The sequence below is a fragment of the Netta rufina genome (genome assembly GCF_964035555.1).
Source record: "Netta rufina genome assembly, chromosome: 4".
Taxonomy (NCBI): domain Eukaryota; kingdom Metazoa; phylum Chordata; class Aves; order Anseriformes; family Anatidae; genus Netta; species Netta rufina.
In genome coordinates, this window is record NC_140127.1 from 77,103,887 (window position 1) to 77,129,716 (window position 25,830).

Sequence of the window (25,830 nt, forward strand, 5' to 3'; positions counted from 1 at the left end):
GTGCATGGGTGTGCATGTAATGTGTGTGTGTACACAATGATCTGTGCAGCCACTGGAGCATGGCTGCTGCCTCGGGGGCTCAGATGCCCAGATGCCACATCAAGCCCGGCTGCTGGAGGCATCTACACTGAAAATGTGGAGATAGATATATCTGTGTGTGCATATATTTATATATTTCTGCCAGCGGACTTCCATACTGCTCAGCAAGAGCAGGGAGCCAGATGAGACACTGGTGCAGTCTGTATTGGTGTGAACACTCTGGGCATCTGTGATCTGTGTGGCCAGCTGTGTATATGTATATATACATGTTCTATACACATGCTCTGCATGTATTTGCCGGCTGGGAACATGTGCTCAGCCCCACAACTGGTTGGGCCTGGGGGCATGGAGATGTGGCAGCCTTGCCACTGTCAGATCCAGCCCCATTTCCTCTTACCAGCTGTAGCTGGGAAAGCACCATATGTACCTTAAAATAGAACCTGATAATTTGGTAAATTATATGTAAGTGACTTCTGCACTAGCAATGAATGAGTTTTCTGGGTGAGAAGGTGCTTTTCAAGCATACATTCTTAAAACACATGGCTGTTGTGAGCAAGTGAGTTAGGAGAATGGAAGAATAGGAGGCAGAGATCTCAAGGCTATGATGGAATGGGGACAGTACAAAAAGTGAAGTTTAAAGAGAAGAAAGGTGAGTAACTTCAGTGTCCGTGACAGGTAAAAAGAAAAGGTCCATCATATATAAAAAGCTAGTGCAGAAATTATTGCATAGGTCATGGTAGTTCCATGGGCTGAAGGCAGGAGTAATAGATTAGAATAGTCTTGAACAAAAACTTTTTTGAGCAGCACAAGGTGACAGCCCATCATGGCCATAGGTCTCCAGAACTATGAAGCAACTCCATCTCTCTCCAAGGCTGTGTGGGAACTTGCTGGCCCAGGGAAACATTTTCTTTGACTCCTCCACTTGCCTTGTCATAAAGGCATTATTTTCCACAGCTTTGAGTGCCATTCTTTTTGTACTGGCTTTCGTATACTTGGGTGATGTAACAGGTTTTCCTGGGGTTTCCTGTTAAATTCACATTTGCTAAATTCAATGTATTTCGTCCTTGCCAGAATTGTAGGCATACTGCTCTGCCTACTTGGACAGGATCTAAACAATTGCCTTCACCCTCTGAATGTCTCAGAATACACTTGCCTTTTCTTCTCCCTCATTCTCTCTCCCTTCCCTCCTCTCCCCTTCTCTTTCTAAGGTGACAAAAAGAAGCCATAGTTTGTATTCAAATACCTAACAAGAGATTCTGTTAAAATCAGAAACATACCCAGTGCTGCGTATTTAGCTGTCCTGTCTACTTCATCATGGAGCTTTCTTCTTTTTTTTTTTTTTTTTTTTTTTTCCTTTCTGCAGAATTACAAAGAAAGTATAAGAAAAAGCACCATGCTTGACAGTGCTTGCATGATTGGAGTTTTTTTACGAACTATTTGAAAGTAGTTTTAATTAACAGTTCTAGTTTTTGAAAACTGGAAGAGGTGTTCAGCACGTATCATGTTCTGAAATGACATATAGTCTGTCTCTGTGGCATCTTTCAGTAATCTTAATGTTACTTGTCTTGTAATTTACTTGTAGATATTAGCCTGTCTTACAAAAGTAAAGGTCCACTGCTTGTTGTCCATAATACACCCTCCCTTTTATCAATCTTTCACCTAGATCCTCACACTGTAGAGGAGCTCCAGCTGTTTAATACATTATTCATCTACCTAAGATGAGACTGCTTCTCCTGTGCCTCTGTTGCAAAAGTTCTCTCTGTTCCTTAGCCTACCAGCCTGTGGTGTGCACTGGCTCTATGGAGAGATTCTTGCATGTGTTGTAACTCCCCACTCCCCGCATAGTTCTCTGTGAATTTCAGAAGTATTGGAGACTGATTTACATTATATAGATACATTGCAGGTTATGGGCTGCAGTTTAGAACTTTCAGCATTTAATATAAATCAATTTATCTTTCTATATTCTCAAACTATTTGCATACAAAGGATTCCAGTCTAAAGAACAAGGTGTATCTTTGCTCACAAATGATATAGTACATGCTTAGATATCTTGGAGAGTGAAAGCAAGTATGGGATGACATTTGTTTAGAAAAGGCAACTGAGACCAAATTTCAAGGTACAAAATTATAATATTTCCTGAGCAGTTTCAAATTTGTCAACACCATGAAAAATGGTTAGTAATTTATCCTGATTTCAGCTAGGATAGAGTTAATTTTCCTTCTAGTAGCTGGTATGGTGCTGTGTTTGGGATTTAGGATGAGAATAATATTGATATCATGCTGATGTTTTAATTGTTGCAGAGCAGTGCTTACACTAAGCCAAGGACTTTTCAGCTTCTCACTCTGTCCTGCCAGCGGGCAGGCTGGGGGTGCAGCAGGAGCTGGGAGGGGACAGACCCAGGATAGCTGACCCAAACTGGCCAAAGGGGTATTCCATACGATATAGGGTCATGCTGAACAATTATATGGGGGGGGCTGGTTGGGATAGGGTGGGCCGGCTGCTTGGGGATAGGCTTGGCATTGGTAAGTGAGTGGTGAGCAATTCTATTATGTATCACTTATTTTGTACACGTTATTAGTAGTAGTACTATTGTCATTATTATTATTATTTTCCTTCATTTTCTGTCCTAATAAACTGTCTCTATCGCAACCCACAGAATTCCATTTCTTTCTAATTCTCTGCCCCATCCCAGAGAGGAAGGGGAGAGGGTGAGAGAACAGCTGTGTGGTGCTTAGCTCCCAGCCGGGTTAAACCACAACATAATTCTATTTACAACTTATTATTTTAAATAAAATAATATTTCTGAAAATAACTTTGTGATTTTTATTAGTCTGGGATTTATAATTTCCTTCATAAATTATTCAATCCAGTACTGAATAAGACTGAGACGGATACATGTGTAAAACCTAACTAGCTGTGAACTCACTTAGGTTTGTCTACTTATAGTAAACATCTCTGAAAGGAAGAATTTAAATGAGGAAAGCCCAGCTCCTCTGCTTGCTTTCAGGATAAAAGATTTCCAGCTCATGCTCTTCAAAAGGATGGCTGGGTTGTAACTGAAATACATGTTTTTCACACGTCATCTTTGGAACTCCTCTAAGACAGCTGTTGTGACTTGCTACCAGCAACCAGTCTGTTGTTACCCTATAGAATGAGACACAGCATGCAAGCATCAGTTTTACTACACAGGAAAAGCAGCTTTGCCAGTGAGACAAGGCCAGCTGCCTCTCCCTTAGGATTTCACTGAAGTGTGTAGCAGGGTGGCAAGGCCTCAAAGGGGTGGCAGGGCAAACCATCTGCTTGATGAAGCCCTTCCCACCCCATCTCTGGTTTTCATACATTTCTGCATGCTGCCACACCATCTTTCTCTGTACTTACACCAGCCACTACATGAGGAACAGACTGGGGAAGTGAGCATATGTGTTTTTTCCTTTTACATAAAGTTCTGGCAAGGAAGCTGCTTGCTGGTCACAGCTCCCTGTCAGTGAGGACTGGTGTACAAAGGGCTCCCAGGGTGCTTCCTGAACTGCAGTATGGATGCAATTACTTAGCTCTGCAGGGGTCCCTTGGTGTCTCTCCAGGATGTGTACATTGAAGGACCTGGGTCCTTGAATTTGTGTTGAGGCACTGCATTGAAAGCACAGATGGGACTGAAACCCTCTGCCTGGTTTGATTTGAAAACCCTCTTGATTACTTTTTGAGGCAGTAGCATTAGTGTGAAAGTGCTTGTTTCCACAAGGAAGCAGTAGCGTCAGTGTGAAAGAGTTTGTTTCCACAAGAAAACTGTACTGAACTAGTTGGTAAGTGAATTTCAAGCATTGTTGCTGTTCCAGGGTAAGTTTGAACATGGGAACCTGTTTGAGAGTATCAGAGACAAGTTTATTTGTGGTAGTCCTAGCTGCTTTTCATGTAAAGAGCAACTCCACCACCTCGGCTTGCTGGCCTGTCTTTCCTGAGCAGGACAATAACAATAGTTATTGTTCACACTCTAGTGGATTGCACAGGTCTGAGGTGTTTTCTTCTTGCCAGAGTTCTGAGTACAACTACCTTGGCTCTTGCACCTTAAACAAAAGAAAACCACCCATCATTGTGATCGCAGAAATATTTGTGTCCCATTTATAGCTGACAGCGTACTGTCTATTTGACATATGAGACGTATTTGTCTATTTGAATATGGGATCTATTCCACAATCTTTAACATGGTACAATAGTCACTGTTCTCCAAGGGGTTGTTTCAGGCTGTTTCTGGGATTGAATCTGTGCTATTTCTAATCTCCTCCGATACCTAGTCAATTTGCAGTACTCATTGAACACCTCTTATAACTTAGCAAGAAGACTGATCTTCTTGCCAACCAGATTGGAGCAGAGGAGTGCAGTGAGCAGGATGTCCTGTACAATACTGAATCAGATGAAGTTTGAGGAAAGTTAGCTGCCAAAGCATACTGGGATCTTGCTTAGCTTGGTGCACGTGTATGGCAGACGAGCGATGCTTTAAGGCAGGCTGCCTAGTAGATGGTACCTATGTCAGGCCTATGGAAGGTGGGGGGCAATGCTGTTCAGTTAGAAGGAATTTGAAAAATCCTTTAATTTGAAATATTTTGTTATGCTGCGAGGGATGTGGTGTGACATACTGGTGTGCCTCTGAACACTGTTTTGTTTTCTTTTCTTTTGTTTTTGTAACATCTCTTGCAGGTTTAGTAGGGTACAAATACTAGCACTAAAATAAATTTGATAGTGCTGTCATCAGTTATTCATATCAGGAAACTGCTTTAACAGTAAGCAGCCTTTGGCATTTAGCTCTGGGAAGAGTAGTTTGCAGTGTGTCAGACTTCATCACTTGTCTCATGTATCATGCATCATCTCATGGTCGTTGCATCCCAAGCTGCTCCCGACCTTCACATCCCTAACAAGCCCATCCCTGTTGGTAAGGACAAGGTCCAAGAGCACATCCCTCCTCATTGGCTCCTCCACCACCTGTGTCAGAAAATTGCCTTCAATGCCTTGTAGGAACCGTTTGGACTGTGAAGATAGGGACAGACTCTTTTCAGTAGTGCCCAGAGACAGGACAAGAGGCAACAGGAAAAAATTGAAACATGGAAAGTTCCAGCTGAATATGAGAAAACATTTCTTTACTGTGAAGGTGACAGAACACTGGCACACGTTGCCTAGAGCGGCTGTGGAGTCTCCTTCTCTGGAGACATTCAAAACTGTTTTCCCCACCCCCCTGTGCATTTTGAAGGAGGTAGTCCCTAAGTCAATGCAATCTAACTGCATCTAAACTGTAAGTCTTACTTCCATATATAAAGGAACTTATTTTTGTTTGTTTGTTTGTTTTTTTAAATCGAGGCTCATGTGCGTGTTTGGCTTGTCCCAATGGCTGGTGTATATGATCGCTCACATGCCCCGAAACTCCATGTGCTGATGTTGGATCTACATCCCGTAAAGGTCCACATCCTGTGTGTTCAGCTTTTCTTCCTTACTGTGTTGTAGTTATTTTATTATTTAATTTAATTTAATTTAATTTAATTTTTTTTTTTCTGAAAGAAATAGTGGATTTTTTGAGTGTCTCTCTATGATTGTATCAAACCAGGATGCAGTAAATATGCATAAGCGAGTAGGCTGCAAAGCGTAGTGGACAGTATCACAATGCTACTCTGCTAGCAGTGGAGAGCAAGATGTAGGTGTCCACGGTAAGGGCTTGTTCTGCCTCAAGTTGAACATAAAATTTCAGAAGTTGGGCATCCCGGGGGATGTTTGTAGGACTGTTTTTAGATGATAAAAGTTCAGATGACTGTGGATGAATGGGATTTTATTTGCTCTTTCAGATAGCTATTCCTACCAAAGATCATTATCAGTTATAAAACATGAGCTTGCAGTTTATACAGTTCGTAGCATCTGTAGCAAGGTAAACTGGCAGATGAATAAATTAGCAAGTACAAATACACATGACTCTATAGATAAGATTAAATAACGTGCAGTTACTTCTCTGTAAAAAAATTGCTAATGGTCAACACTGACCGTTTTGGGTGATATTTGCAACGTAAAGGGTAAAGAATGTGGAAATTTCTAGTATTTTAATGTTACTCTTAACAAAACTGACGTACTAGCCACTTGCTATTTCTAGTTCTTCTGGCGCCCCCCCCCCCCCTGCTGCCACCTGCTGGCGAGAAAGCGCTACTGCAGGCGCAACGGCGCGGCGCGATAGCGCCCTCTGTCGCCACCTGTTGGTGAAAGGTGGGTACTGCAGGCTGAGCGGCTCGGCGCATGAGCAGTAGCGCCCCGTCGCCCTCTGCCGCCCCCTCTGGCCAAAAAAGCGGTACTGCAGGCTGAGCGGCGCCGCGCATGCGTGGTAGCGCCAGTGCCCCCGGCATTCTCATTAGTGCCCCTGCCCGCGGGAAAATGGCGGCGCCCTGCGCCGGGGCGGAAGTTGCGTCGCCTCAGCTCGGGACGGGACGGGACGCGGCACCGCACCGAGTTTGGTGGTCGGGGCCGCCCCGGGACGGCGCGTGGGGCGAGGCGGCGGGCGGAGCGCCGTGAGGTCGGCGGTTCCTGGGGCGAGAGCGCTTGTGTGGGGCGGGGGGCGTGCCTTGCCGTGCCGGACCCGTGCTCCGCGGGGCCGTGGGGTCTGGCGGCGGTGAGCCTGGGCGAAAAGGGACGGGAGAGGGAGAGCACGGAGAGGAGAGGAGAGGAGGGGAGAGGAGGGGAGAGGAGAGGAGAGGAGAGGAGGGGAGAGGAGAGGAGAGGGAGAGGAGGGAGCGGCACCGGGGGGGGGGGGCGTTCCGGAGTCCCCGCGGGGGCAGCTGGGCTGCTCCGTCCCGAGGCATGCTGGGAACTGTAGTCCTGCGCAGCTGGGCAGCCGCCTCGGTCACTGCGCAGCGTCTGACCCCGTTGTCGCTGTCGCTTTGGCCCGCGTAAGGCCTGCCACACCCCTGTGTTCTCCTTGGGGGGGTGACAGCTCAGCCTCCGGATCCTTACGGAGTAGAAAGCCGGGGGAAAGAGCGAGTGGGAAACGCCTGAACCGCGAAATCGTCCCGGTGGCACCCAGAGCAGGAGCTGCGGTGAGTGTCCTGCTGCCCTTTCTTAACCTGTCCCGTGGAACGGTGGGGAACAGGATGGTGAGGGTCGGAGGGGGGACCGCTGCTCGGGGAGGGCTGGGCATCAGTCAGCAGGTGGTGAGCAGTAGCATCTCGCATCGCTTGCTTTGCAATGTTCCCTCATCATCATCGTTGTTATGCTTTCCCTGCCTTCTTTGTCCTATTAAACTGTCTTTTTATCTGAACCCTGAGCTTTGACTGCTTTTTCTTCCTGAGTCTCCCATGGTGGGGAGAAAAGCACCACTCAGCCATTTGCTCTGTCCACCTGCCAGGTTCAGCCAGAATGAGAACACAGACAGGAAACAGCAGAATGCGCGCGTCCTCATCTGGCTTTCAAAAGGACATGGACTATCAAGCTACTCTAGCGAACAGTTTGGGGTTGATTGGGCAAGTTCTCCTGACTTCGTGAACTTGTCAAGACTACTGGTCTTCTCTTTCTATTGTTATTTTTCTTAATACTTATCACAAACCTGTGCCGAATTTGAAAAAGTTACAGGGAGGTCACCTGTGCCGTCTTTGCGTCTCTTTGGAAAGGGGAATGCGTTGTGCAGAGGAGTGACTCTGTTTCTGTAATCTCTTGTCAAAATCTTCTGGGTAAACGGATCCTTCAGCTCATTGAATACAGATGACCTGCAAGGTTGTTTGCCATTCCCACGATGGGGATAACTGCAGACTGGGTAGCAAGTGGGAAGGAGATCCGAACGACAGCTAATGTCACCGTCAAGAGCACCATGGCGTGGGAGCAGCCGGGGACAGGACACAGAAGGAGAACTCAATGAGAAGGAGCTGCTCTGGAAGGTGGAGGCAGGCAGTGACCCAAGAGGAGCAAAATCAGCAGGGGAAGGTGGGATGGAGGGGGATGTTAGGAATGTTAAGAGAGGAGGAGCAGCTGAGGGGAGCGACTTTTCCCTTTCCTGCAGAGGGAGATGATGATGCCCCAAAGAAATGCTTGCTATCTGCTGTTCAGGCTTTAAAGGTGCACGCGCATCTTCCTCAGAATAGCTGCACGTGCATGGCATCGCAGGCCTTGAGCTGCTTGGGCAGGGGTCTTTCCATGCAGGGCTCCATGTCCCCGGGAAAGCCATCATCTGGTGGAAGAAAGCCTGGGGGACTTCTCAGAGGTAAGAAGCCTTCAAATGTACTGAGACCGCTAACTCATGTACCGAGCGTGTGAGATAAACATCTGAGGCACAAAGATTGAGGATGACTTCTCAGAGGTAAGCAGCTTTCCCATTGTTTTCCCGTCTTCTCAGGAGCCGCGCCGCGCCTCGGAGGCTTTCCTCTCCCTGCGTCCTGACAGCCGGCTCTCTCCTTGTGCTGCGGTTCACCGGGGCAGAAGCAGCTCCCCGCCGCTAGGACCCCTGCGGGGTTTGTTGCCGAGCGAAGGTGGCGCACCGGGTAAAGCGAGGAAAGCCGCAGCTGGCGTGCTGCGGTCGCAGGGTTCTCAGGAGAGAGAGCAGCCCGTCCGTCCCGACTGTCCAGGTAAGTCGCAGCGACCTCGGGGTGGAATCAAGGCGTGCTCGTAAGCTTCCTGCAGCCCCGGCTCAAAGGCTTCATTGAATTTGCGGAAGCGCGAGCTGCTCGGCGCTGGGAAGCGCAAAGGGAAGGAAGGCACGTAGTGCCTGCCGAGTCGTAGTAGCCTCTTAGACCTAGAATGAATTGGCCTGTCAGGCTCTGTCTGTTGCTCAGTCTTTGGTACGAGAGGCTAAACTTTGTCCCGCCTCAGCTTTCGGAGTTGTCCTAGGAATAGACTGGTGCTTGCGGGGCTTTCCAGGACGCTGGTTGCGGTCAGTGAGGACAGACGTGAGAGGCAATTTCTGTCTGTCTGTCTGTCTATTGGTTATGTCCCAAGAGTTTTGCTTGAACTGTGTGCAATAAAGGAGGCCTTGGGCCTGTACTGAGCAGCGAGAGAGAGCAAAACTCTGCGTAAGCACTGGCTGTGGCAACGTTGCTTGGGAGTTGAGCGGCTGGGGGTCTTTCCAGAGGTGGGGGGTCTTCCCAGCGGAACTCGGTACGCAGGCAGAAACGTGACCTTCGAGGTCTTTGTTTGTCTTGCGCTGCAGCTGTGGTATTTGACCCGTAACTGTATGGAGTTGCTGAATTCTAGAGGGGATGATAGAGACGTCCCTGGTTCAGCCTTTTTTTTGCCGCAGTCCTTGCAGAAGTTCTGGAAAAATGAGTAGTATCCTTCTCTTTAAGTTCACCTTTTAAAGAGTTCTTCCTGCAGACTCCTGTCTCCGTGGTTTAGGTACGTGATTTGTGTGAAACAGAGCCAGACTTTCCTGTTAACGAGTGCCCTGACTGAAATTCCCTGTTGTTGGAGAACAAGCACCATCAGTGGTGCTTGGCGGTTTAAAACCTCTTGGCTTACGCAAAGGCTAACTTGCCAAAGCGAATGGGAAGTAGCCTAAAGTTCAGTAGATGCGCTGAATAGAAAAGGCCGTCTTCTTGACGGGAAAAGAGCTTTGCAGAACGTGAGCTTTGTTTCCCGTAGGGCTCCCTGCTTGCCCACCTGTTCAGCGATTACTGCAGGCTTTGACTGGTCCCCTCAGGCCCAATATCGCACACGTGCTGTGCTGCAGACGGTGCCTTAGCTTCCTTGCCGTCTCGTGCTGTGTTACTTGTACCTGCAGAAAACTTACTTCAGTGTCACAGAAACCCCGTGGGAAGCGTTCCCGACTCACGCTGGTAGGACCATCCCGTCGTGGCTGGTAAAATCCAGGAGCAGGACGATGCTTGGAAGAACGTCACCTATGGAGGAGAAAACAACAGTCTCCTTCCTGTTAGGCAACAGGTTTCCAAGACTGGTTTCCCCACCCCCCTGTGCGTTTTGAAGGAGGCAGTCCCTAAGCTGATGCAATCCAACTATCCAACTGCATCTAAGATGCTGGTTGTTACTTCCATAAGCTATAAAGGAACTTAATGTGTTCTGTGTTTTTTTTTTTTTTTTTTTTTTTTTTTAGGTCGAGGCTTGTGTGCGTGAGTTTGGCTTGTCGCGATGGCCGGTGTAGATGATCGCTCACGTGCCCCAAAGCTCCTTGTGCTGATGCTGGATCTGCCCCACGGTAAAGGACCGCATGCTGTGTGTTCAGCTTTTCTTCCTTACCGTGTCGTCCGTATGTATGTATGTATTTACTTCTCTGAAGGAAAGGGTGGATTTTTCGTGGGTCCCTCTGTGCGCGTCTCGAACCAGGCTGCAGTAAATACGCGTAAGCGAGTAGGCTGCTGCAGCGCGTCCTGGACAGTATCAGGGTGCTACTCTGCTAGCAGTGGAGAGCTGGGTGAAGGTGCCCAGGGTAAGGGCTTGTTCTGCCTCAAGTTGAACAGAAAGTTTCAGGAGTTGAGCATCCCAGGGGATGTTTGTAGGACTGCTGTTAGACGATAAAGGTTCAGATGGCTGTCGACGAAGGGGATTTTGTTGGTTCTTTCTCGATAGCTGTTCCTGCCAAAGATCGCGTCGGTCACAAAAGGTGGTAGTAACCTTGCGGTTTCTATGTTCTGTAGCGTTTGTACTAAAATACACTGGCAGATGAATAAATGAGCAGGTACAAATACACGTGACTCTATAGCTGAGACTAAATAATGTGCAGTTTCTTCTGTGTTTTATCTTTCAAAGCACGTTGTTGCTGAGCGCCTGAGCTTTTTGCTCGCATTACCGAGGAAAGGGAATGGCAGTGCTTCTTCCCCCCTCGTCTCTCTTTTTTTTTTTTTTTTTTTTTTTTCCCCCCCCCCCTCTCCTCTTCTTCCTCGATGACAGGGACTCGAAATGTTTTCCTTGGATGTCCACGTGAAAAACGAGATAAATAAATAAATGCTGATGGTGAAGACACTGACAGAATTGGGTGACATTTTCAAGGTAGAGGAGGGGCGAAGAATGTGGAAATTCCTGGTACATTAGTGGTGCTCTGTTAACAAAACTGACGTATACGCCACTTGCTGTTCCTAGTTTTTTGGTTTGGTTTTCCTTTCAGTAGTCTCCCCGAAGGCTTTTGCGGACACACGGTGTATCTTTTCTGTTCTTCCAGTATTCGTTTGTCAGGAAAGACGACCATGCAATCCGAGGGCTGTGGACAACCATCTACCAGGTGGTTGTTGCAGCCTCCATCGGTCATGTTATTTGTGCTTTTAGCTCGCCCTCTCCTATATCTTGAGTTGAATTTCTTTTTTTTTTTTTTTGGCAACGCTATGTTTGCAGTGATAGCATTGCTGCCGAGGTATTTTTTGACTAAAAATGATCTTAACTGTAGTAGTGAATTCACAGAGTGTGGCTTTGTGTAACGACTCCCGCGATCACAACTTTTTTTTTTTTTTTTCCTTTGTCACAGATAGGAGGAAAGCTCTTTCCAGAGAGATGGAAAGAAAGTTGTTTCAGAATACGTTCAGAATGTCTGAAGTTGTTTTGGAATTTTTTTTTCTTTTTTTTTTTAGTAGTTAACGGTAGTACAGCCCACAGAGCAATTTCTTTGTGCGTGAGAACTCGCGGGTTAACTGAAAGTTACTTGTTTTATTATAAAACTAGGATTTGAAGCCACGGGCATTCAGAAATGCATATGATATGTCTTGTCACAGTCTTCTAGATCAGCTAACCGGAATGAGAACCAATCTTCTGAAAACACACAGGGATATCGTGGGGCAGGATGAAGGTAAATGGACACAATTATTTATTAATATTCTGGTACAGCTATTTAATTCACCTAAGTAGTGTTTCTGTCCTCGGTGTGGGAGAGGAAGTAGACTTTGCATCGTTTCTTGGGTCAGTCGTCCTTCCCTAGATTCTGAAGGAAAAGAATGAAATTTCTGCCTTCTGTCACAAAACATGTTGTGCGTGCTTGGAATTTGAAAATTAAGTTTCATGGGTGAGCTTTCCTGTGCAACAGGATGCAGTAGATGTTCTTATAGTGATGGTGAAAGGAAAGAGGGGCTTTATTTGCCTTTTGCTTTTCCTTTGTCTTGTAGAGGGAGGAAATAGTGATTTCTAGTTCTTAAATGCTAACACTGGAAATGGAAGCATGCGAGGCTTGTATTTCCTTAGTCTTAAGGTAGACTAAATTTAGATACCTTGTTCTGCTGCAGACTGCCTTCACGGCGTTCCTGTTGCTCAAAGGGGAAATCATCAGGAGTAGTTGAAAATGATGCCTTCACCCCTTCGGGAGATTGATCCAGATCAACCAAAAAGGCTTCTTCATACACTTGGCAGTCTGTTCAAACAGGATGAGAAGGTAGGAGAAGTCTTGCTATCTGCTGTATCATTATTTGAAAAGTAACTGAATTGTAACACGGAGGCAAATACTCTGGTAGTGAATTGACGAAGCAATTGTATTTTACTTATATTAAAAAAAAAAAAAAAGTCTTTTCAGGGTATGATGATAGATGAAGCAGATAAATTTGTTGCTGGGCCTCAGAATAAGATCAAGCGTCCTGGAGAGCCCAATACTCCAGCATCACTAAAGAGAGAAGGCGTAGCATGTCGCCGCTATTGCGACGGCCACAATCACTGTTGTGACAAACCATGTTGGTGGGAAAGGGCCACCCTGTGCTGCTGGATCTCCGTCACCATATCTGAACCTCAAAGGCATGCCAACAAATAAAGGTATGTTGGAGTTGTTGTAGTACAGGAACTTGCGTGGTCATAAATGGACATAGTGTGCAGAAAAAAAAAAAAAAGGTCTCCGTGCTTTCTGTGTTAATTCAAAAGGACACGTAAGTTTTAGAGTTAATTGGGACTGAATTTCTTTGGTCGGCTTAGACAAACAGGCTGTTGCTATAGGTAATGAAGTCCTGAATGAGCAATAATTTTGAACTGTTTCTAAAAAGTGCTGAAACCTTTCACCACGATGGTTTGGCGGTAGCAAGGATTTCATTTCAGCTTTTAATTCTCATTTGTGTATTCTGTAGTGGGGAAGGGAGAAGTGGGGAAGGAAAGTGTGTAAAAAAAAAAATAAATAAAAAATTAAAATTTCTCACAAATAGTAATTTACCCACCTGTTGCAGCAGAGTCGAAAGAAAAATTTGCTGGAACTGGGGGAAGGAGGGGAAACTTTAGTTTACTTTAGTCACTGAAATGGGAATACAGCAAATAACTTAACGACAGTCATATGAGACGGTAGCAGCCCAAAAGGAGGTATTCCTGTGGTTGCGTCAAAGGGTGAATAAAACTACTGAAGTGATCTGACAGTGCTGAGTAACTCTCTACACAGTACTTTCAACAAGAAGGGATGCAGAATAATGTCCTTCTGTGTTTTTTGATCCTGCAGTTATATGCACTACTAAGCTCCTTCTTAATTTTCAGACACTGGTATCAGTACTGTCCAAGATGGTAATGGAGAGAAGAAAGCAGAAAACTGTCAGTTGCTGGAAAAGCAAATTGATGGCTTGTCTGTGCAAATGGCTTCTTCGGTTCCAGCTGTTAAGGGAGAGGATGAAATGTCACCTGGTGACTTAGACTCTCTACATGATGAGTTCAATTGCTTAAATGATGCAAAGATGGCTTGGATCATAAGCCTGGTACCAATGCACTTGTTCGAGGGCCTCTAAATTACAGCGTGGCTGGAGATGACCAAAAACGAGTGATGGAGTCTACTTCTGAATCTGTGCCAAATTGATTTAAAATAACACCTACAATGTTGGAGGGAAGCGATGCTGGTATTAAAATCAGAGTGGTGAAAGAGGTTCGCAAACGTGGAAGAAGTAAGTTCTTTATTAGTGTATTAAAAATAGGCTAGGGGTACAGAAGACTTTTTCTTGAAATGAGGATCTATTTTGAAAATAAAACCTCGGATTTGGAATGATTTTTGATTACTCGTGTACAAGTAGTGGAAGAACAAGAAAGTAAGTACATGTATTCACAGTCCAACTTTATATCCTCACCGTCCTTACTGCAGCACTCTTAAGCAGGCTTAATCACAGCACCATTCGTGTTTTCATAGTTGGTTCAGAGAAGAAAACACAGAAACCAATGAAAAAATACTGTTGTTTCACATCTAAGGTGTCCGGTTCATTCTTTTGCGCTACTTTTTTTTTTTTTTTTTGTTAAACTTTATACGAGACAATCGTGCTCATGCTCCACATAGATCGGTCATCTTGTAAAGAGTAGTTATCTTAAACCTCTGCTTTCAAAAATGACAGCTCTAGGTTGAAACATGGCTTGGTATCCCTTTGTTTCTATTAACTGCTGATCATGGCAGCGTGTTCGTGGAGATACAAGGCTTCTCTGCTGATTAAACCTAGTCTGCATTTTCCAAGGGCAGGTGTTTCTAGATACTGCTCTTTTAAGAGAACAAAATTCAGCGTTACATTTGAATATCAGCTAATCGATATCACTTCAAATTATTGGTATGCTGGCTTTTTTTTCTTATGTGCATTACTGTATGCAGAAATGGGAAACTCTAGGCTGTGTTGTTTTTCCTTTGGCTGTTGAGATTTACTGAAAATGCATTTACAAGATCTGTTTCTAATATCTGTTTGGATCTCTTCTTTAAGATCGTGAAAAAAATCTTCTCTCTTCTTGAGGAGGTACGTACAAGGACGGATGGAAACTCAGAAGTATTTCATTGAATTTGCTATAAGGGAAGGAGCAAGGTTTGTATAGATACGAATGATTCAGAGTTAAACGCTAACGTTGTTCATGATAGCAAATCTCAATCTTTTCCAAAACAAGTGTTTTGTTTTGACATACTGAAATTATTACAGTTTCAGCGGTCAAACTGCCGTTGTATTTTCTGAAGTAAATGGTCGTTACCTAGAGCTGAAGTGTGAAATAGAAAGATATGGGTGGTTATGGAAGAAAGACCCAGAATTTGCGTGGGTTGGGGAAAGATGGCTGTATCAAATTAAATTTGCCATTCTGATGTCAGAAATGAGGGAAGCTCTTCCATGCTGGAAACAGAGAGCCTCTGCTAATACTGTTTGTCGTGGCAAAATAATACTGAGTTATTTAACTGCTGTTTTTGGAAGAAGAAATGAAATTACTTCCCTAGGTTTAAAAATCGTGTCTTAATACAGCACTTAGAGAGAACGCTAGAGGAGCTAGAGTTCAACAGCCTACCCAACAGAGTTAATCAGGTGAACGGTAGATAATAGTGTACCAGCCAGAGGAATACGGACCGGGAATGAGTTTGCTGTGCCGCAGAAGAGTGGAAGAGGACGTAGCTGTTGCCCTCGCCATCCTGGCGGTCAAGTGATCTTACTGTCAGAGCCTGAGAAGAAGCAGCAGAGCTTTAACTTTACGAACCTCTATCGGCAGAAGCTGGGCTGTAACCTTAAGGACGTGCTATGAAAGGTGTGGCTTTTTTCCTGTGGAGGGTGCTCTTTGCTCAACAGGCTGAAAAAAATAACCATTGCTGCCCCTCCTGCAGGTGGTGAGAATTTACTCGCTTGAATACTGTCATTAGCCGTTTTACGTGCAATAGGCAGTGGATCGCACTAAAATGGGGCACTGTCAAATGCACACAGTGTCTGCATTGTGGAGAGATCCCATCTGTTGTGTGTCGTGTCCCCCCCCCCCCAATAAAAAAACAAACAAACAAACAAACAAAAAAACTCCCAGAAACACCTGCACTGGTAATATTGCATGTTGCCAGCACAGAGACGAGGGTCTTGTTCCCGAGAACTGCTAGCCATGCCTTTAAACTTGAGATTCAGCGTAGATCGAGAGTAAAGAAACTGCTGTTGTGTTAATGAAAGCTAAAGACAGCCCTGTGACTGTTACCACTTGGTGGTTACTAAACAATCTACCTCAGACTCTCTTCTGTTTTTATCTGCAGACATTATGAAAGCGCACCTGAGGCTTCCCAGGTCCCTGACTTCAGTTCTCTTTCATCCCGTGAGCAGGACGGAGATTCTTCAGGTGGCCTTGCCTTGGCACACGCTGTGCTTTGGAAGCACTAAAAAGAAATGCTTTTAAAAGTGTGCATTTATTTTAATGTTCATACAAAAGAGACTGGTTTTGAACAGTGTTGTTACCGGATCACTAATTTGATATTTTAACTGTATACATTTTTTTGAACATAGGGGTGTGTGTGTGTGTATATGTGTGTGTGTGTGTGTGTGTGTGTATATATATATATATATATATATAAATAAACCGTTTTATTAATTCTCATTAAGTGCTGATCTGAGGAGTCTGTAATGGGCAGCGCTGAATTCCTCGAATTGTCTGTCACCAACAGACCGCTAATATTTTTTGTGAAACCAGTCTGCATATCCTGAAACCCCACTTCTGGTAATAGCTGCGGAATGTGTTTGTTACTTACCTCCCGGTAGCACGTACCCTGGAGCACCTGCCTTATCAGTCAGCTCAGCCTGTACAGGGTGTACATTTTTGCTCCAAGGCTAAAGTGTTAAAGACACCAAGTTCCAGCTTGCCAAATCCTTGGTTACCCGAGTTAATATCCTCCCTTCCGTTCCTCTTACTCTTTTGTTCAAAGGTAATGTTGTGAATCACAGAAAATGCAACGAAGACTGGAGCACCTGCACGTAATTAATATTTTCCTTTTAAACGGTAATGTGCCAGTAGTAAGTGGCTCTTCAGATAATTTTATTTTCGGTTGTTCTCATTTAAAAACAGTCTCCTGCTCCTTTAACAGCTTTCTTTTAAAAGACAAGTTGAAGTTGTGCTGGCGTTAACAAGCTCTTCACAAGGTACTGGGGCTGTCCTGAGGATTCCACTTGACCAGCCAGCAGAAGAGGCAGGGAAACATACTTACGTTGATGGCCTGAACTTCTCTTCCTCTTACTCTTTTTAGTACTAGCCAGCGTGTGTGAGACATCTTTTCCTTCTCCTGTGAAGCAGGGGGCTGGTCTTTCTGGAAGAGGTTGTTTGACCATTGGAATTACACCAGTGAGATTCAAGAAGGAAATTAAATCCAAAAGCAGCAGCGTATCTTTATTACTACGTTAAGTGAGAAAGTGACACGTGGAACGAACTCGTTATAAACAATTCTGAACTCTTTTTCTTATCGGGAACGTACTTATCTGTACCGTTGAACGTACTTGGGGGGGGAAAAAAAAAAACAAACAAAAAAAAACAACAAAAAAAAACAAACCACAGTAGTACCTTGGAATACATAGGGCGATTCATCCCTTCAGGATCATTACACGGCAGCTGTATGTCACCACAATACGCCTCTTTTGCTTAATGGTGGACTTCTAAGAGGGAATTTACTTGGGTCAGGTATACTGTGTGTATGTGGTTTTATGCGTGTAGAACTGCCTGTACTACACTATCTCTTAAATAGGTGGTGGTAAGAGGAGACAGCTTTCTTCTAGTAGATTCTTACTTAAGTTTCTTTAGTGATTCCGGGGGCACTCACTTGACCGTGATGTGCCTGAGCAGGGCCTGTGGCCTGGTTAGCATCTAAACCTCCTCCTCTGATGTGGTACAGCTGTCTGCTAAATTAGTTGCAGAAAGATGGTGACTTTAACTCAGACAGTTCTCTCTTACCTCACTATTGTTTTATCTGGATAATTTGAATTTGGATTAGAGCGGCGGAGGGAAAAGATGCCTTACGCTGAAACGGACGCGAGTCTGTGAGAAGAAAGCCAGGCGTCCTTGGAGACTGTGCCAATGAAAAGGCGAAGAAAAAATGAGTGGAATAAATCTCAGTGCACGTAGTCCTGCATCCCGAAGGGAGCACAGAAGGAAGGTTGCTTGCTTAGAAGAGCAGTGGATGCTTCGTGCCCGCCTTAAAGAGAATATTAACAGAGAGAATTCTTTGTAAGACAAGCTGCCCCGCGGGGTGTGGGTAGCAAATACGTTGGAAAAAATACAGCCACAAGCTCCGAATGGCACAGTAGGCGAGCTGTGATCCGCCCGACAAGGCCTCCCGCGGGCGCCCTCTGCCGCCACCTGCTGGTGGGAAAGGGGTACTGCAGGCGGCCGGGGGGCGCGCATGCGCGGTGACGCCTGCGGGCGCCCTCTGCCGCCACCTGCTGCTGTTATTCGGGTACTGCAGGCGGCCGAGGGGCGCGCATAGCGCGGTGACTCCCGCGGGTGCCCTCTGCCGCCACCTGCTGGTGTCATTCGGGTACTGCAGGCGGCCGAGGGGCGCGCATAGCGCGGTGACTCCCGCGGGCGCCCTCTGCCGCCACCTGCTGGTGGGAAGCGAGTACTGCAGGCGGCCGAGGGGCGCGCATGCGCGGTGGGGTCCGGTGGCGCCCTCTGCCGCCACCTGCTGGTGGTAAAGGGGTACTGCAGGCAGCCGGGAGGCGCGCATGCGCGGTGACGCCCGCGTGCGCCCTCTACCGCCACCTGCTGGTGATATTCGAGTACTGCAGGCTGCCGGGCGCCACGAATGCGCCATGACGCCCGCGGACACCCTCTGCCGCCATCTGCTGGTGGAAAACGAGTACTGCAGGCGGCCGGGGGGCGCGCATAGCGCGGTGACGCCCGCGGGCGCCCTCTGCCGCCACCTGCTGCTGTTATTCGGGTACTGCAGGCGGCCGGCGTGCACGCATGCGCGGTGGAATCCGGTGGCGCCCTCTGCCGCCACCTGCTGGTGTTATTCGGGTACTGCAGGCGGCCGGGGGCCGCGCATGCGCGGTGACGCCCGCGGGCGCCCTCTGCCGCCACCTGCTGATGGGATAGGGGTACTGCAGGCGGCCGGGGGTCGCGCATGCGCGGTGACGCCCGCGGGCGCCCTCTGCCGCCACCTGCTGGTTTTAATCGGGTACTGCAGGCGGCCGGGGGGCGCACATGCGCGGTGACGCCCGCGGGCGGCCTCTGCCGCCTCCTGCTGGTTTTAATCGGGTATTGCAGGCGGCCGGGGGGCGCGCATGCGTAGTGACGCCGGCGGGCGCCCTCTGCCGCCACCTGCTGGTGGAGAACGAGTACTGCAGGTGGCCGGCGTACACGCATGCGCGGTGGGGTCCGGTGGCGCCCTCTGCCGCCACCTGCTGGTGTTATTCAGGTACTGCAGGCGGCCGGGGGCCGCGCATGCGCGGTGACGCCCGCGGGTGCCCTCTACCGCCACCTGCTGGTGGAGAACGAGTACTGCAGGCGGCCGAGGGGGGCGCATGCGCGGTGGGGCCCGGGGGCGCCCTCTGCCGCCTCCTGCTGGTGGAAAACGAGTACTGCAGGCGGCCGTGGGGCCGTGCATGCGCGTTGCTTATTACGTCGTTGTTTTTTTTGATGTGCAATTTCCTACGCTCCTAGGTTTTTCTTCATATGTAAATCACACAGAGTCACAGATCTTCTAGGTTGGAAGAGACCTCAAGATCATTGAGTCCAACCTCTGACCTAACACTAAAGTTTGAGCTAATTCCCGTGGAAAAATTTTTCATTTACTTTCTTGGTTGTATTGTCCTTTCTATGTTCAAAGCTGAGGCATAAATACGGTAAATTTTGCTTCTAGAAACACCCCAGTTCTTTTGTCTGCACTCTGCATGCTGTAAACTAGGGATAGGCACAAAAAAAACCAAATAAATAAATAAATAAAAGAACACAGCTGCTGCTGCTCCTGCTCTCTTTCTTGTGGTTTGCCCCCTCCCCTTTCCCAGGTGATTGGGTTTGGGTGCTGGGCGGGGCCAAATGGTATAGGAGCCCCAGGCACGGCATCAGAGAGCTCCTTCTGCCTGGGCTGCTCTTTGGGGGCAGTGCTTTGTTGATGCTTCTGTTAGCTACATGCAGGGTTCTGTTGGTGGGTCAGGGTCTGGTACGATCTTTTAGAGGAAACCGATCTAGTAGTATGTGCATTTATTGCTTGAAGCTCTTTGGAGGTGATTAATTGTTATAGCACATTTATGGATAGGATGTCAATGTTATTTTGTGCGTTTGCTTTGTTGTTCTAGGTCCCTCGTGATTTTTGCAGGGTTACAGGGCAGATGCCACCAGATCTACCCCTTTTGTTGTTTTTGTTTTGTTTGTTTGTTTGTTTTTCTTGATTTTTCTTTTTCTTTTTTGGAAGGGGGTTTGGGATTTGAGCGTCCTATTTTTTTGGGTTTGCGATTTGAGCATCTCAATTTTGCGGGTTTGGGATTTGAGCGTCTTAATTTATTGGGTTAGGGGTTTTAGGCATAGGACTTCAGGGGTTTAGTGTGGTAAATAGTTTGGGTTAGGTCTGTAGGGGTTTCGAGGATGTTTAGGGATAGGGCTTGAGGCTTTTTTGTGTAAGGGCGGGAAGGGCTAGGGTTACAGTGAGTGCTGTTAAATGTAGTTCTCGAAAACTCGGCCTCTGATTGGCCGTGCTGGCTGTCCAGGGAATTCTGGTAGGTGTAGTTTTCCGGCACCAGGCTTCCGGTAGGCCGTGTTGACTGCCCAGAGCATGCCGGGAAATGTAGTTCTGGGACTCCGGACCTCCGGGGGGCCATGTTGAGCGCCCAGAGCATGCCTGGAAATGAAGTTCTCGGGAACTAGGGTTGGGGTTAGGGACTAGGGCTGGGGCTAGGGTTAGAGTTTAGGGTGCGGGTTGGGGTTAGGGTTAGGGCTAGTGAATGCTGGTTCTCCGTGTTTGCAGATGATGGTGAGCGTGTTTAAACTAATTCCAGTTGAAGAAGTTTCAGTTACTTGCTTGGTGCCGTTATCAGTTCAACATTAAAAGCTGCAGCAAAAGCAAAAGGGGATTTTTGCTTCTAGAAACACCACAGGTCTCTTGTCTGCTCTCTGAATGTTTTTGAGATGAAACAGATTTTAAAAAACAAAGGAAAAAACAAAACAAAACAAAACACAGCTGCTTCTTTTGCTCTCTTCCTACCTTCATGTGCTTTGCCCCTCCCCTTTCCCAGGTGATTGGGTTTGGGTGCTGGGCGGGGCTAAATGCTATATGAGCCCCAGGCATGCCATCAGAGAGCTCCTTCTGCCTGGGCTGCTCTTTGGGGGCAGTGCTTTGTTTTTCCTTCTGTCCGTTGCAGGGTTGTTTAGGCAGGCTGGAGTCTATGGATTTCTGGATTTTAAGTGCTTGGAATTCACTTAGTAGAGGGATGTTTAGTAGGGGCTGCTGGCTCAGTTTGGGGCGCGGTTGTCACTGCAGTTATTTTCCTACAGCCAATAGAGTAAAATTCCAGTTTGCCTTTTAGAGGTGCTATAAGTGGGTAAAGAGAACAGATGGAAGCGTGTGCCACGTGGGGTAGGCAAGCGGCTGAGGTACAGGAGGGGATGAGAGTATGTGATTTTTTTTCTGGGGATGAAATGGACTCAATTTTGTTGGTGTATAATCTGTTCTGCTCCTAGATTTTTCTTTCAATGTGAAGAAAAGTTTGAGCTAATTCCAGGTAAGAAAGTTCCAGTTACTTGCTGGGTCGTATTGTCCTTTTAATATTCAAAGCTACAGCAAAAGCGTGGGGATTGTTGCTTCAAGAAACACCCCAGTTTTCTTGTCTGCACTCTGCATGCCGTTGAGCTAAAGCAGACTAAAAAATAAATAAATACAGGAAACACACACACAAAAAACAACAATAACAAAAACAACAACAACAAAAAAAAACCACCATTGGGTGATGTGTTGTGAACGCAACGATCATTTAATCCCTTTGTTTTCCCAGGTGGTGTGGATGATACTGGTTGCACTGTTGGAGCTTGGATTTGGAGAGGAACAGGTGAGCATAGTTGTATGTTGCATCAGCAGTAGTCAGCGTTGTGGAGAAGGTTGGGCATCATGACCGGCATGCTAGTGAATGCTGGTACTCTGTTTTTGCAGCTGATGATGAGCCTGGCAATTGCCTAAGATGACGACCAGTGCCTGTGTATTTCTTGAGGCGGAGGGAATTTACCATGCAGCAACCTGAGAGCTAAGTTGGGGGGCACCTGGTATTTGCATATCTGGGGTGGCTAATGGGAGCTGGGAGCCAGAGGAGCATGGTGCCTGCTGGCTGACTAGACTTGGTGCCACGGAGAGGGTGGTTCAGGCTGGGTCACGTTCAGGCTGCTTGTGGCTGGGTCACCAGGCTAATAGAAGAGGCGGGATTATTTTGTAGCGTGAGTGCGTGCGCCAGGCAGGACAGTTTCCTTCTGTTCGTCTGTCCTGTAGTGTTGCTTCTGCAGCGTCTGTTCTGTGCTTCTTAGGTCTTGATATCCTTCTAGCTTTTTACACTGGACTGACCAGACAGGGGACTTGGTAGCGGTGCTGAAGGGCCTCAGTGCTTGTTTAGTCATCGTGGCTCTGATCCGAGCACTTCTTGTCTTGCAGTCGCTGCTTGAAATGCAGGTCTGTTTCAGGTCTCGTGCATCATATTCGGTTTGAGATGGCGTCTGTTTCCATCCTCACTCTTGCGGAAGTCATCTGGGCCGCATCAGGAGCTCTTGCTTGGAAATTGATTTCCTAAGCGTCGTCTTATGTGATTAAGGAGGTATTGGGGAGGCAAGGACAGTCCCCTGACAAGGACTGTATATCTCGAAACAAGACACCGGAACTCACGATAAGGAAGCGGCAGACGGACAGAGAAACAAATGTAAGGACTATAAATCTCAAAACTGGACGTTGGAATTCATTATAAAGACACAACAAAGGGAAGAATTAGCAACAGCCAGCTCTTGCGATTAAGAAACATGCCAACTCAGCGGATTCCTGACCAAAGGTGAAAAGTACACTGTGAGGAAGACTTGGGGTCTTCCTCCCAAAGACCCCTGCCCATGTCCCAAAGGCCCCTGCCCACAATTCTTGGGAGGTTCTACGCAGGCGCAAGGTGCCAAAAGGCTAATTAGCATGAGAAGCGAGGGAAGGCGGGGGTAGGTAATGAATATGTATAGGCGCCGGTAGAATATTGATTGATTGTATAAATTCAAGACTGCTTTCTGCTTTGGGTATGCACCATAGGTGGAGAGATCCCCCGTGCATCCAGCGCTGCAATAAAGAATATACCGCTTAAAGGAATTTCGGCTTCAATCTTTGAATCATATGGGGTTTTCAGTCCCCATCCTTCTGGTCTCTTGTCTTGAAGGCAGGCTTTTTAGGCCTCCATCACCCCAGTTCTGGCAGTGTCTTCCAGTTGCATGTCGTGACATTTGCGTCTCTCCTTGGGTCTGGTGCAGAGCACCTGTTGTGACTTGCTGTTGCCGTAGGGCTTCCCTCCGGGGGTCACTTTTTCTTGCGCCTTGTGTTGTGTGTTTTGTTTGTAGTGTTTGCGGCGTGCCTGTGTGTGTATGTGTTTGGTCTGGAGCTGTCCTGCCTGGCAGTTAGTGATGACAGCTAACGTGGCAGTGCATGGGTGTGCTAATACATTGTCCGGACTGTGTTGGCGAAGACATCTGGTCTGCCTCTGCGCACGTACTGAAGGGCAGCAGGCACAGTCATCTCTGTGGTGTTTGTCAGATGTGTGTGTGGGGGGGAGAGTTGAGCTGCTTGTGAGCAGCTGCTCGCATAGTGCTTGAACGGTGTGCTTGAGGAGGAGGTCTGTCGAATCTTGAAAGCTTACAGATAAGGGGTTTTTGAAACTTTTATTTTTATTTCTCTCCTGTCCCCAGTAGAGTGTAAACCTTTGGAGGAACCTGTCGCAGGAAAGAGCTCCTTCCGGAACTGTTCAGCGCTCCGTAGGCAGCTCGGTGACTGGCTTGGTCTACTTCTGAGGTGTGCTGAGGCAAGGGGGCTGCTGTTTTGAAATGATAATATTGTAAACGGGGTCCCTTTGTGTTGTTGAGGGATGGGTGCTAATGCTGGCAGCTGAATGATTATCTTGTGACCGTTTTCATTTGTTAAAGCTGAAACACAGTGTACAACGCGGGACTTGACCGGAGCTGCTTTTGGCAAGGTGAGCGATGAACAGATGTAGCAGGTACTTTAGGGGTGCAGTTGTCACTGCAGTTACTTAACTGCACAAAGTACAGTAAAAATCCTGTTTATATTTCAGGGGTGTTGTAGCTGGCCTAAGAGAGCAGATGGAAGCATCTGCCTCGAGGGCAGGTGAGGGAGCAGAGGTAAGGGAGCAGATGAGAGTAACTGTCCCAGCTGTGCTGTGGCTTTGGATGCTGCTTCAGCCTATGCTTTTCTTTTTGTTTCACAGGTGTGCCCCACAGGCTGAGTGGGGCCAAGCTGCACTCTGAAGAGCAGCACGGGAAGGGCGGGCTGTTTGTGAGCTGGATTGGAGCAGAACTGCCAAGTAGCACGAGGTGACTGTGAAGGGTCTTGCTTTGCAGGTGCCATGGCAGGCTCTCCACAGAAGCGGTTGAGGATTTGAGAAGAGGTTGCAGATCATCGAGGAGCGACACGTGCAGGGACGGCTTGAAAACGGTATGGCTGCTTTCTCTTCTGTTTATCAGGTGTCCCAGGCAACGTGGGCTGTGATGTTAGCCTTTAGGATCGGAACAAAGCAGGCGCTGATGGCAGTCTTCTTTGGTAGGCAAAGAGGTGCCCGAAGCCCCCTCCTGTGCAGCCTGAGCACGCCTCGCTGAGGATGAAGCCTGCTTTCCAGCAGTTCTGGAAACTGTGTTGAGGCTGAAATGCTGCGTCTGTGTTCGGGTTGGGGTTGCACCTTGGTGAGTGTAGGGATGGGTTTTAAGTGGGTGCAGCGGAGGGCCCGGCCCCAGTGTCCTGTAGTGTGTTTTGACCCATCAGCATAGCCTTTTGGTTCTCAGATAGCCTGCTGAAGTAAGTGATTTTTGCTGCGAGTGGAACGGAATTGATTTTGTTGGCGTATAATCTGTTCTGCTCCTAGATTTTTCTTTCTGCGTAAATAAAAGTTTGAGCTAATTCGAGCTGAAAAAGCTTCAGTTACTTGCTTGGTTGTGTTGTCCTTTCAATATTCAAAGCTGCAGCGAAAGCGTGGGGATTGTTGCTTCTAGAAACACCCCAGTTCTCTTGTCTGCCCTCTGCATGCTGTTGAGCTAAGCCTTATAAATAAGTAAATAAACCACAGCTGCTGCTCCTCCTCTTTCTACTTTCATGTGCTTTGCCCCTCCCCTTTCCCAGGTGATTGGGTTTGGGTGCTGGGTGGGACCAAAAGGTATATGAGCCCCAAGTATGCCGTCAGAGAGCTCCTTCTGCCTGGGCTGCTCTTTGGGGGTAAGTGCTTTGTTTTTCCTTCAGTCAGTTGCCGGGTTCTCTAGGCAGGCTGGAGTCTATGGATTTCTGGAATTCTAAGGGCTTGGAATTCACTTCATAGAGGGATATTTAGCAGAGGTTGCTGGCTCACTTTTTTTTTGGGATGGTGGGATACGCTCCTGTGTTTGATCTGTATTTTAATCTCTAGATGAATCAACCCACTTGTGTAACTCTCCAGAGGACTAAACCCAGCTTGATGACATGCTAGAAGAGGCTTGACCGCGTTGGTGCAGTATTACCAAGAGACTGAGCAGGGTCACCTTTTTCATCTGCAAAGGGTATGTCTGTCATTACCCCTGCCGGGGCTGCTATGCATTCATGGCCTTGTGGCATTTGTGGACTTCAGTTTGTTTGTTTGTTTGTTTGTTTTTTATTTGTCTGGCTCTGGTCTCTGTGTTTGAGTCCTCTGCATGTGCGGCACTGTTTGCGTATCCATTGTGGATGTGACCTTCTCTCTTTGTTTCTTGTAGCTCAGGGCGTAGGCACGGAAGCTTGAAGCATGAGGGTGAGTGGACAGCAGTGGGGGCCCCGAGTTGGTCGGTGGACTGTGTGAGTCTGCTTCAGCTGTCGGGCCGGCTTTGCAAGTGCCTTGCGACAGCAGAGTACGTCTCCTGCCACGTTTCTGACACGTGCCAGACGTCAGCGGTTCCAGGGTTCCAGTTCCTGAAATGCTGGAGATGCTCGGAGCACGAGAGGAGCTGGGGCGGCTTCGGGGGGCTGGGGGAGAGGGG

General features: G+C 47.3%; 1 long non-coding RNA gene across 7 annotated transcripts; it reads left to right on the plus strand.

The window, feature by feature from the left end:
* Nucleotides 1-6,843: 6,843 nt before the first annotated feature.
* On the plus strand, nucleotides 6,844-16,180 carry LOC311209206. Of its 7 annotated transcripts, XR_014618381.1 has the most exons (12): nucleotides 6,844-7,097; nucleotides 8,387-8,615; nucleotides 9,789-9,956; nucleotides 10,097-10,198; nucleotides 10,891-10,989; nucleotides 11,703-11,776; nucleotides 12,207-12,352; nucleotides 12,482-12,723; nucleotides 13,423-13,820; nucleotides 14,613-14,711; nucleotides 15,135-15,411; nucleotides 15,896-16,180. It is a non-coding gene; the product is annotated as an uncharacterized lncRNA (long non-coding RNA). The 7 variants fall into 7 exon arrangements; XR_014618379.1 differs by lacking the exons at nucleotides 9,789-9,956; nucleotides 10,891-10,989 and adding an exon at nucleotides 7,406-8,254; XR_014618380.1 differs by lacking the exon at nucleotides 10,891-10,989 and having other exon boundaries at nucleotides 9,767-9,956.
* Nucleotides 16,181-25,830: the final 9,650 nt, after the last annotated feature.